The 11,753-nt window shown below is 35.9% G+C and overlaps 1 pseudogene across 1 annotated transcript in view; it reads right to left on the bottom strand.

Annotated features, from left to right (window-relative positions):
- Positions 1-11,753, bottom strand: part of LOC149555602 (uncharacterized) — a 40,776-nt pseudogene extending 29,023 nt beyond the window's left edge. Inside the window, exon 1 of the transcript XR_016364530.1 lies at positions 10,917-11,753. The product of XR_016364530.1 is annotated as an uncharacterized LOC149555602 (transcript). The remainder of the gene's footprint in view (positions 1-10,916) is intronic.

Here is an 11,753-nt window from a genome sequence, read left to right on the forward strand (position 1 = left end):
TGTATCATTTCATTTGACAAGCAAACGTCATTAGGAGAGCAAATATCACATGCATAATTGGTGAAAGCTAAGCCACACAAATCGCTTATTTTGGAGCCCAAGTGTTCTGAGACGCGAAATTTGCGTGTGCAAGACTTGTAAATTTTTTTTGAATAACCTCATAGCTCATGAGCCCCCTAGCCTGACCGCACTCAAAATATATAAGAGGATTTGGATATTCAGTGAGCTGGAAGTTTACGAGCTAAGACAAAGGAAGTTAGATATGATATGGAATTGATGCTCTGCATTCAAGCTTGTATTAGATAGGAAACTACAGTAGGTGGAGTTAAAGGTTTACAAAAGCTAAGACTTTCTCTATTGAGTATACAAGCAGTTGTTGCAAAACATTATGTCTTCTAGATATAACAACTAAGTAGCTAAATAGTGGAAGAAATATAGCAATGTGAACAGACAACAAAATACAAGGACGATACTGACTGGAAGAGAAAAATTGTCAAAATTCACAACAAATTGGATAAATATGCTAGCAAGTGAATGAATCCTTTATTTGCAGAATCATCTCCAATTGCCAAGATAACATCTTACTTGTATGTTACCACAACAGGAGCTAGAAATAGTTGTCGATGAGAAAAACTTATGGTGACTAGGACCATAAATAGTCTTTGAGGGTGTCATTACTACTGACAATAGCATTATTTTAGTTATTATGAAGGAATTCTACCAACTACTTGTTGCGAGCTAAATTGGGGTGGTGGTATATTCTCGTAATTGACAACGCCAAGCTTAGGTTACCGGTTGTATTAGAGTGGAAACAAACAAAGTAACCGAGAGGTAACAATTTCTAGGTTGTCTGGCAACCACTTCTGTATTTGTTGATTGAACAGACATGTGGAAGATTGACACATCTTAGTTCTGAGTTGAATACGTCTAGGCTACTTGGGCATTGTTTCAAGACATTCAAGACCCTTGGAAGACACTGATTTCTACTCCAACATGACTGAACAATTTTGTGTATAATAGGGGAGTTGTCGTAAACTATATCAAAATGGAAGGAAGCCTATCGGGTTGCAAATAATGTTTCCACGATTTCTCTATCAGTCATCAAGATTGGAGCAGTTACATGAATTAGAATTGGAAGTGGGTGACGTGGTCTAGAGCATTTACAACATTCCTTTTCTATCTTGCAAGGTATCTGACTGTTGCTTACAATCTTCTAAAGTTTTGAGCACTTCAGATTTGGTGATAACGAAACCACTTTAAAAACATGGAAGATCTAAAAAGCAGTGTTTTTTCAGAGGAATTTAACAAAACATTCAATGGCCCTTCGCCAAGAAACTTGCAAAAAGAAAAACAATTGGGTTGGCTATACGTACTTCGGTTGCCACTAGAACACATAGAATCCTCAAATGATGTTCTCTCCAAATTGGAAGAGATAGAAACATATTTGACCAATGTAGAGCAAGCAGATTGTAGGCTCATGAATTGGGCTTTACAACCTTCAATGGTTACCTTGGTCGAACCCAAGTTTATGGAACATCCACATAAAGATGTGAGGCTTGCAGTTGCCTCTTGTCTCAATGAGATAATGCGAATAACATCTCCTACAACAGCCTACAATGATGTGGTATTGAAGAAAGTTTTGCCGCTGATAGTGAAGAACTTGGAGGGATTACTTGATGACAAAGATCTTGCTTTTGACAAGAGGGTTCAGATTTTCGATATGATGGTAGAGATGAGATTATTTTATATTATGATTGACCTTGAATGTAATGATTTAATTCTTCAGCTATTAGAATGCTTCTTATTCGAAATTAGGACCTACCATTTAGGAAGTATAAAGAATTGCATGCACACTATTATATCTTCAATTCTTGATGTAGATGTTGAAATTTACAAGAGGCTGCAATCAACCTTGTTAGCATTTTGGAGGAGGGAACATAGATATCGCAAAGGCCTATTTAAATTGATGATCTCATTTGCAACCTTCAAGTTCATGGAAGAAGTAATTAAGCATAGAATCAATAGATTTCAAAATCGCATGACGATAGTGAGTTGATCTCCACGGATTTACAAGTTAAAGGAACCCGTATGAGGCAAGAACAAATTTGCTTGACATGTGAGGACACCAGCACACCCGATCATTTTTGTGGGAATCATAATAACGAAGAGGAGGCTAAAGAAATTCAAACCAGCACTACGAAAAATGTAGATAAGATGATTTTAGCTGTGGATAAGGAGGAAAATACAAGTTTCTACGTTGATGATTTGGAGGTTTAGCCTTGACAAACATGTTGATGAGGTTAGTTGTACTTGAAGTAATAGCATGTTGAAGTCTTTGTATGATGAGCCTTTGCGTGAAAATGATAACATAGCAATACTTTTGCCTTTGCATACAAATTAAAGGAACATGGAAATTGAGGCCTATGATTATAATTTTGAGAGGTGTGATGAACCATGTTCTTATATGCATGATATTAACTTCGAGGAACAGTCCAAGATAACACTACAAGACGATAAGTTGTATCAACATAACAATAATGAGATGCATGCCTTAAAAAAATAGTTAAAGGCCAGTGAAGACATGGTTGTGGCCTCTTTGGTACGTTATGACAGCACTCACAGGATGGTTGAGGATCTCCATAGAAGGCTCAAAAGGGAGTGGAACAAAATTTACTTGTTGCTGATTTGCTGGTAGTCAAAACAGCTTTGGAATCTATGTAATCAGATTATTTATGTTTGCTTTCCGACAAGGGTTATATTCTTAAGGTTGTTGGAATATATGTTGATCAGTTGAGTAAAGGAAAAAATGAGATTATGGAGCTCAATAGGGAGCTTAAGTATGCTCATGAGGCATTGGATGATACACAAATTGCTCTTCATGAAGCAGAAATTCAGGTTAGGGTCACAAATCAGACTAGGGAGAGTGAGAGTAAAGAGGGGCAGGAGTTTTTCCAATAAGTAATTAATGAACTTGATAGCATTCAGCAGATTTATGACTTGGATAGTTGTCCTAAAAGACCAAGTACCGAAATTTCAGATCATATTCAGCTTGTAGACAACCCCTTGTTTGAAGTAGACGCCAATTCAACTTCCAATAATCCCTTTTTTGAGATAAATGAGGGGCTCTTTTTGATTGTCATGAAGAGGATGATCTTGAATTCAGAATTTTGGATCCAAATACAGTTCCTAGGGGTGAATCTTGGTCACAGGATTGGTGTGGTGAAGTGACTATGGTCACTCATCCTTTGATCAACCCATATATGGTTCCAGATTCCAACCTATATATGAGTTGGATGGATTTCATACATCAGCCACTTAATAGATCTTGGTGGAGGATTGATGAGAGTTATGTTTTGATCATAGGGAATGGTTTTTCAACCTCATTCTTACTCATAGCACCTATGCACTTAGGGGTTCTCCAGATTGATGACGACAATATGGTATTTTATGTGCCCATGGTGTTGATTTCAGCTATTGCGCAGTTTGTTTCTTACATCAACAATTAAAGTCGGGTCATCACCATCTACTGTGATATACATAACTCCTTGATACATTTCTATCTCATCATATCTGATGGTCATGACCTAAGTCACAAGGTTTGAGTTCGAGTTCAAGTTCGACAACTATGAAGTTTGGATGAAATTCAACGAGTCAAAAAATGAAAACAAATTCGACATTAAATTCGGCTCGTGTAATTTTAAAAAAACAGTAAGTATATACAATTTATTATTACATGTTTATGAGTTTCATGCAAAGAAATAATAATATATTGAGTTTATTTATTATTATTTGTTTATGATTTTATTTATTATTATAATGTTATTTTTTTACTCTTTTCTGATAGATATTATGCTATTTATTATTAAAAAACTTGTAAGTAAAAAATAATAAAAATAACTTTTACTTTGCATAATTATAATCTTATAAAATATTTAAATCTAATAATACAAATCATATTCATTATAATAGCCTTATCAAAGATTTAAAACCGAAACAAAAAATATTAAAACCTAATAATATATATCGTATCTATTGTAAAAGTATTATTAAGGACTAGTTGAATGTCATCGGCCCTCAACTTCACTGGAGCAAAATGCAGACACTGGGGCAAATGCAGATGACACCAAAGAAAATGCAGAGCATTGGCCATCAATGCAGTAAAACAAAGATGCAGTTGAAGATGGAAGATGCAGTCAGTCGGAAATGTTAGATGCTTGAGAAGGGACCTTAAGCTGACAATGCTCGAGCAACAAACGCCAAAAAATGGACGTCAGCCAATTAAGCAGCAGCAGACGCCAAAAAATAACTGGAGTATTAAATCATTTCCTACAAATGGACAAAAAAAAAGCTCCATATGAATTTATGACGAATTTTAGCAAATTTTTTACGTTTTTAATGGTTCACCGATTACGAACTTGGAGCCAAAAATAAGGCAAACCCTATGACTTAGGTCATGACATGGTTTGGGATCCTAGTATTAGCACGCTTGATGTAGTGTTATTATGGGAAGTCGGTGAATGGCTTTGTAGTTCTCAATCCTTCGTTCATATCACAGTGGCGCAACGGATTGTTAGAGCATTATTCATGAGGTTGATATGGGACTTAGGTATTATGGCCGCATGCTTGTAGTTGTTTGAGGGCAAACAATCTTGAGGGGAGAGGACTGTAATGTCCCATTTCTCTGGGACATTAAAAACTGATAGGCCAATCCAATATATGATCTTTGAGGATTTAATATAGAATTATTAAGTCAAACTTTAATCAAAGGAGAGTGAAAAAGAGATGAGTTGGCACTAGGGACAGGGACAAGAATACAAAAGCTGAAGAGTCATGGGTTGGGTCTTTAAAAGGCAGAGGAGAAGCTCATTTCTTCATGCTTGGATATATGCTTGGAATTGATTTTTGATATTGAGCTCTCTTGGAGAGTCAATTGGAAGCTTCAACTTTCAACCCACTTGGAGGATGAAAATCCACAAGTCGGAGGATGAAGGAAAACTCATCATGGTGGAGGCGTCGTTTCAAGTGTCTCACTTGTACCTACATTGTATTTGATCTAGTATTTCCAATCTGACTGTGATACTGTTTTTAAGATTGGATTGTGATGATAATAAGTTATTGTATTGCTGATGTATAATGCAATAATGAACTTGAGGTTATAGAAACTGTTACATTGGATGAATTGCAGGTTACTTTGTTAAATTCCATTGCATGCATTTGTTGTTCAATATTTTCTGAGATTTCACTTGAGAGTTTGAAGCTGATACCAAGCCAGGGTATTACAGTTTCAAGAAAACATATTCCTAATTTCCTATTCCTATTCCAGCAACCAAATGGGACCTAAGCACATCTGAAGCCATTAAATAAATACTCATTATGGAGAAAACAGAAATGGCTCACTAAAGTAATGCAATAAAATATCATGGCCAATAAAAGGCATGCTGTCCAACCAAGCTTTTGTGGACAGGAAGCCTCCTCTGTCTATCCCTGCCACTGCCAAATCTGAAAACCCTGTTACTCTTTATAAGAGCTACACTGGAGGGGCATTTTCACTTCTGGTAGAAAATCACTTATTGTAACTCTTTAGGCACTTTCCACTGCTCTGATGTATATTATACACTACCATCATTTGGCACCTTAGTTTTTCTGTATGGAGCTTTAGCCACTGTAAAAAAAAGTTATTTTCTAATAGTAGCTTTCTCTTGTTTCCCAAAGAAATAGATATCAATTATCTTCATTATGTTGCCTTAACATTAAAATTAATTTCTCCAAGATTAACATTGAAGGCAGAAGAAAAAGAATCATTCTTTCTTACCCCTCTGAAACTTCATTTAATACTTTCCACCTTGGAGTACAGGAAAAGGAGAAGGGCATAAACAGTGTTGTATGCATAGATTTTCTGAAAAAATTTACTCTATTATTTGACAATTAATCAACTGTGTGCATATGCATATATGTACACTATTCTGAATGAAACTCCATATTCTTGCTAAACCACATGCATCTTTAATTTAAACCACATAAATGAGTTCTTACACTTGGCCTCAAGTCAGCCTCACTATATCTGCAATGCAAACTGGAACAGCCAGATATTTGAAAAGCAAAGGTAGGAACACAAAACATAAGATTCAATAGACTATGGGGAGCTAGATAAAACTCATTGAAGATATATATATACGAGTTATTATCACTTTCTTAATCATAATAAACAAATGTTATTCATAACTAATGAGTGTTAAAGAGACATGTCTTTACAGAGACATGCCTCTTAAATGACATATACATATGCATTGAGAATGTTATTTTGGAAGACACGGAAGTTACAAACAGTGTTAGTACATTTACATCCTCCAGGAAAATCAACATGGTATCAGAGAGGTCGTTTCCCTGCCTGTAACTTGATGCAATAAGGCTTTAACTTGATGCAATAAGGCTTTTGATGTTGGAAAGAATATACCAGTAATATGTAAAGAATTTGGAGATAAGTCCTCTATATGAGCATGATATTGTTTATGCAATGGTTTTGGAATTATTTTCAAAGTTCCAAACATTTGTTTCCGTCTTGTTCAAAAGACTGGCAAATACAAGGAGATCTCTATGTTGTTAAGATTGCAGAGGAACTCAGTATAGTTAAGGAAACTAGCCTCTTGTTGGATAAAATAGTACATAGCGTTCCAGTTTGTACTCTGGAGAATCAGCATTGACAGTCAAGATCAAAGATGTTATCTGAAGTTCTGGAAATATTTTTTATAATATTAAATTTCTTGTGTCAGACAAACAAACAAGAAGGTCAATTTTTTTATACACTATAGCCTCCAACAATTCAATCTTCCTCAAAGGCAGTAGAAGACAAATCCAAATGATAGTGTCTGTGAGTTGACATGTGCCTCTCACTATCGGGCTAACCAGCAAACTGATAGGAACAAAATAAAAATTCTGGAAATGTTTTAACTAGTGAATTCTCAGAAATCTCAAGGCAGCAGTATATATTTGAATGTCGACTTAGCAAGTTCATTCCTAAAACTGATTGTTTGGTTTTGTAGGGTTGTGTGTTGATGATAGTCGACAATATAAACAAAGTTTTGAGAGTGCTTACACAGCAACTTTATAAAGAATTGTCAAACATAAGAAAAAAAGAAAGAGGGATCGTTAGCAGCGTGGAAAGAGTTGCATGTAGTTGGAGTGACAGTTGAAAATATAACTGGAAAACTATCAATTAGATGGCAACCGAGTCTCGTCCTATGTGGGTGTGAATGTTATATATATATATATATATATATATATATCTTCTCTTTCATATAAAAAGATTAAGATTGAATTAAAATGCAGATCTAACTTGGTATTTCAGGACCTCAGCAATGTTAGTTGTCATATTAAATAGGAGGTGTACATTGAAGGCATGTTAGATATTCGGAGCCTCTGTGGACACCAAAAGAACTACAAGCAAGGGAGTCAAAAACAAAATAGTAGTAGGCTGAAGCGATTGTAGAGCATAGACAAGAGGAAAACCTCAGCAAGATAAATATTAATTGGAAGAAAATTCCTAAACTCGATCACACACAGCTCACCATGGAAGGATATACAAGTGACCAAAGAGAAGGAAATCTTTGTCTTTCGCAAAGGGATAGCGAGGGGATATACTCAACAGCCACGGGGTTGATAGTGTGGCTTCCAATGATACAATCAAATAACGGGAGAATAATATCTAAACAACCAATCACAGAAGGAAGGAAATACTGAAGAAAAAGAAAAAAAAACGGAGCATAGGTTTACCTATCCTAAGAGGACCACACATAGGTTGAACAACAAACCCATAAGGATATTAAGGGTCCACGTCATCAAGAGAAGACTTTGACAGGATGGTAACAGTCGTGCAAATTATTAATCTGATTGGTCCGCATAAATGTTAAAGACAGGTAAATCTCGCCAGGGATAACCGAGTACAAGGAAGAGAATTATTAAAACAAGAGTCGGTAGAGACATATTCACCAAAGGACGAAAATAAACATTCCACTAGATCATCTGCCACGTAAGCCCATACCTTGCCACATGGCGTACATAGAGAGCATTATAAATAAGCCATTTCTGATCAACATTGGCAAAGTGGAGTGAAAAGACCGATAGGTGGCAAAATCACTTGGAGGAGAGTATAAGGAAGAAAGAATTTGACTGCACTAAATGAGTGTTACCGACATAGTGTAAGTCTTGAACTCTCCATAGTGGTGGTGCCCTCATGAACTACTTCCATGGTGGGAATATTATAGATTGAAAAATTCTTGTATTATATGAAAGTGGGTAGAAAATAATGCTGATATAATATAATAAGATGACCACCAAGGTACATGTGGGTAGAAAAAGTTAAAATCAGGTATACTTATATTTGTTTAGTACATAGTGTTATCTTATTCATTTATGATATATTAATGAAGAGTTATGTAATGTTGTTAGTAATAGACATGAGTTAAATTACTAACATCTAAATTAACATACTTACTTGTATTTTTATAAGAGCTATGTGCCTTGATTTTTTCCTTCGAGAATGCTATTGCAGAAAAAGGGAAATTGATTCAGAGGGAGTCTGACACTTCTTCAAAGGCAACCTTGGATGAGGAGTTTAGAAGATTGATGTTCAAAGGGAATTTGACACATTCGTCTGAAGGAGCAGATAGAGGATATGTTTCAATTGATCCTGGAAGATCTTGATCATATTAGAATCAAAAGTAGTTTTGACTTCATGTAAACTTTTGATATCATGCATGTGACTACATGATTTAATGGGCCTACCACCTATGTACATCATGAGGAAGTGACGACTTGCAAATGATCATCACTTGTATTTGTAAAAGTTATTGAAAGGTGACGATCTTACAATAACTTACATTTCTATTATGATGGATACCTTACGTTATCTATGCAGATAGTGATAGATTATACCTTGCATGGTGGATGTTTATATGGTACGCATTATGAGAGTGTGTGTACACATACCTTATAAACATTTTTGAGTACATGGTGAATGTAATGGAAATTGATGTTCTGGAGCCCATTACATAGAGTGCTTGGTGAATATTATGCAACTTAACGTTCAGGAGACCATTACTCACACTACTTGGTGAATATCTTGCATCTCAACATTTTGAAGGCCATTACTCAAAGAGTATTTGGTGAATATCATATATTGTAAAGTTTCTGCAAATTCTATTCTTAAAACTCAGACTTCTATAATATCATTTATATTGTTGAAGATGATCTTCTTAATGTTCTGAAGATAGGAGGAGTTATCACCTTTAACTCTAATTTGAATTTGTTTTATATCTACAATAAAGTCTTATAAGTATTATTGCCTGAGGGAGGAGACTTATGTTTATTGTGTGTCCTCAAACTACAATAACACCTACCCTTTATATCAAGACCAAAGGGCATGTCCCTTAAAGGGACATGACCCTCTCTAGGTCAGCCCAAACACCACTTGTAGAAATTGGCGCCTTAAGGAAATAATAAAATGTTTAACTAACATAACAATTTGTTATAGTTAGTACAAGATATAATTTCTGCCAAGGATTGCCGCCCATTCTAATGCCAAGTCTAGTGTATATATATGCTTTCTATGATATAATGGGAGAAGATTAAGGTGCAGTCTGCACTTCTCAGACCAGTATGAATATCGTGGTTAATATTTAACATATATTTTATTCTGGAGACCAATACTGAAATGTGATATCAAAATGGTGAATATCATATGTTGATATTCTGCGGACCATTGCCTTATTGAATATATGGTGAATATCAAGTGTTGATATTCTAGAGATCATTACTTAAGAGCTTTGGTGAATATCATGTTGATATTTTGAAGGCCATACACATGATATCAAATGTGATATCAAAATGTTGAATATCTTCTGATCAAAGATATTCTTATATTGCATTGAGGTTATATATGTCTTGTGTTTATCCTCCCTAGCTAAGAGGGAATGTTATTATCACTTACTTAATCATAATAAACAAATGTTATTCATAACTAATGAGTGTTAAACAGACATGTCTCTACGGAGACATGCCTCTTAAGTTACATATACATATACAATGAGAATGTTATTTTGGAAGACACGGAAGTTACAAACCGTGTTAGTACATTTACATCCTCTAGGAAAATCAGCATTCTCAAGAAGCATATAGACAAGTTATGTACAAAAAAACCCTTAAAGTCTTTAAGTAGCACCTTGCAAGAAAAGTCCTTAGTCCCTTCGATGAGACTGTGTAGCCTCAACTTATAAGGTCATTTGAAGTAGAAAACTATTAATGAATCCAACTGCCATTGTAGAGAACCCTAAAGATACACTTGATGGCTCAAAAATCAGCCAACCGAGATTTTAGTAAAGATAAGATTGATTAGCACTCTATAGGCTGGGGGAGAAAGAGGTCGGATTCTCCAAATGATAAAATTCCGGTAGCTTTCAGTTCGTGTCACGTCGATATTTGATATTAAATTTAATTGAATGCATGGGCTTAGATTTCACTGCCAATAAGGGTTGGTCTCAATACAACAGTTTAGTTATTTTGATTAGTAGTCATTGTTCAATTTTTCAAATTGTTCAATTTTTCAAACAGCAATTTGTAGAGCTTGTTATCCGTAAACAAAAAAGTTTAACCTACTTCTACTTACCCAATGCATTTATTCTCTAAAATCATGTTAGGATCCATATATAGAATATCACTGAAGTGTAACCTAAAACCTCCCATTTGCATGGGGAAGTGCTCTATCACTAAACGTGTGAGTCTTCCAAAAAAAAGGTCAAGTGTAATGGTAAGCATGTCTTCTGCCTACAAAGACCTCATGAACAAGCAGCCCATAGCAATTAAAAGAAATTATTTGACCCAAACATGTCGTTAAAAGCAAATGATATAGGAGATTCCCTTACCTGAGCCACGTCTTGATGAGCAATAGCATTATGGGCATCCACCACGGCCTTCAATCCCACAGCTGCCTTGACCTCAATATCAACATGAACAAGACGAAACCATTCTTCGTCCAAACCCCCATAGAAATTATGAAGACAAACTATGTTTCCCAACTCAATTGCAGAATTTTCGTCCAAAACCCGCCAATTCAAGAGATTATAAGTGGCATATGTGAGAACAGGAGGCATGCCCAGGCTTGAAGAAACTTTGCAGAATGGAATTGCCACTTTACTGGGAAGCACACTTACTGGAGATGGAGCGCCCCATACATAAGCGTGTGCGATGAACGCCAAAACCAACATTCCTCTCCAAATCACTGAATCCCCTTCTACCAACAATTGTTGGTAAGAGAATGGCGGTAATTTCTCTATGGTTTGGCGGAGCTTTTGGCCATGGTCGAAGGCAACAAGCAACTTGGGGAGGTCGTGCAGTGTTTCCTCCCATGGACTGAATTGTGGGTGTGAGAGATGAAGCAGAGGATTCACGGCTGGCAGAAAGCCTCTTTGGCCAGAGACGTCAAATAACTGGGTACGAGAAGAAGATGAGTTATTCACATTACCTTTTGTATATGCACAGGCACTACTCCTCTTCAGAATTTGAATGTCTTTCTTATTGACGAGCGCTGCAAATTGGCCTGAGGTGCTTGTTGCCCGGCATACTGCCACGGCCATAGCCATAGTCGAGTGACTGTTTACTCATTGCACTTGTCTGCTAGGAATATTTGAAAATATCATCTGATACCCAAAATATCAAACGTGTTTACAAAATTTTCAATAAATAAGGACAAATGGCGTGAC

This window comes from Cupressus sempervirens, chromosome 5 (genome assembly GCF_028749045.1).
Source record: "Cupressus sempervirens isolate cs-2001-9-10 chromosome 5, ASM2874904v1, whole genome shotgun sequence".
Lineage (NCBI taxonomy): Eukaryota > Viridiplantae > Streptophyta > Pinopsida > Cupressales > Cupressaceae > Cupressus > Cupressus sempervirens.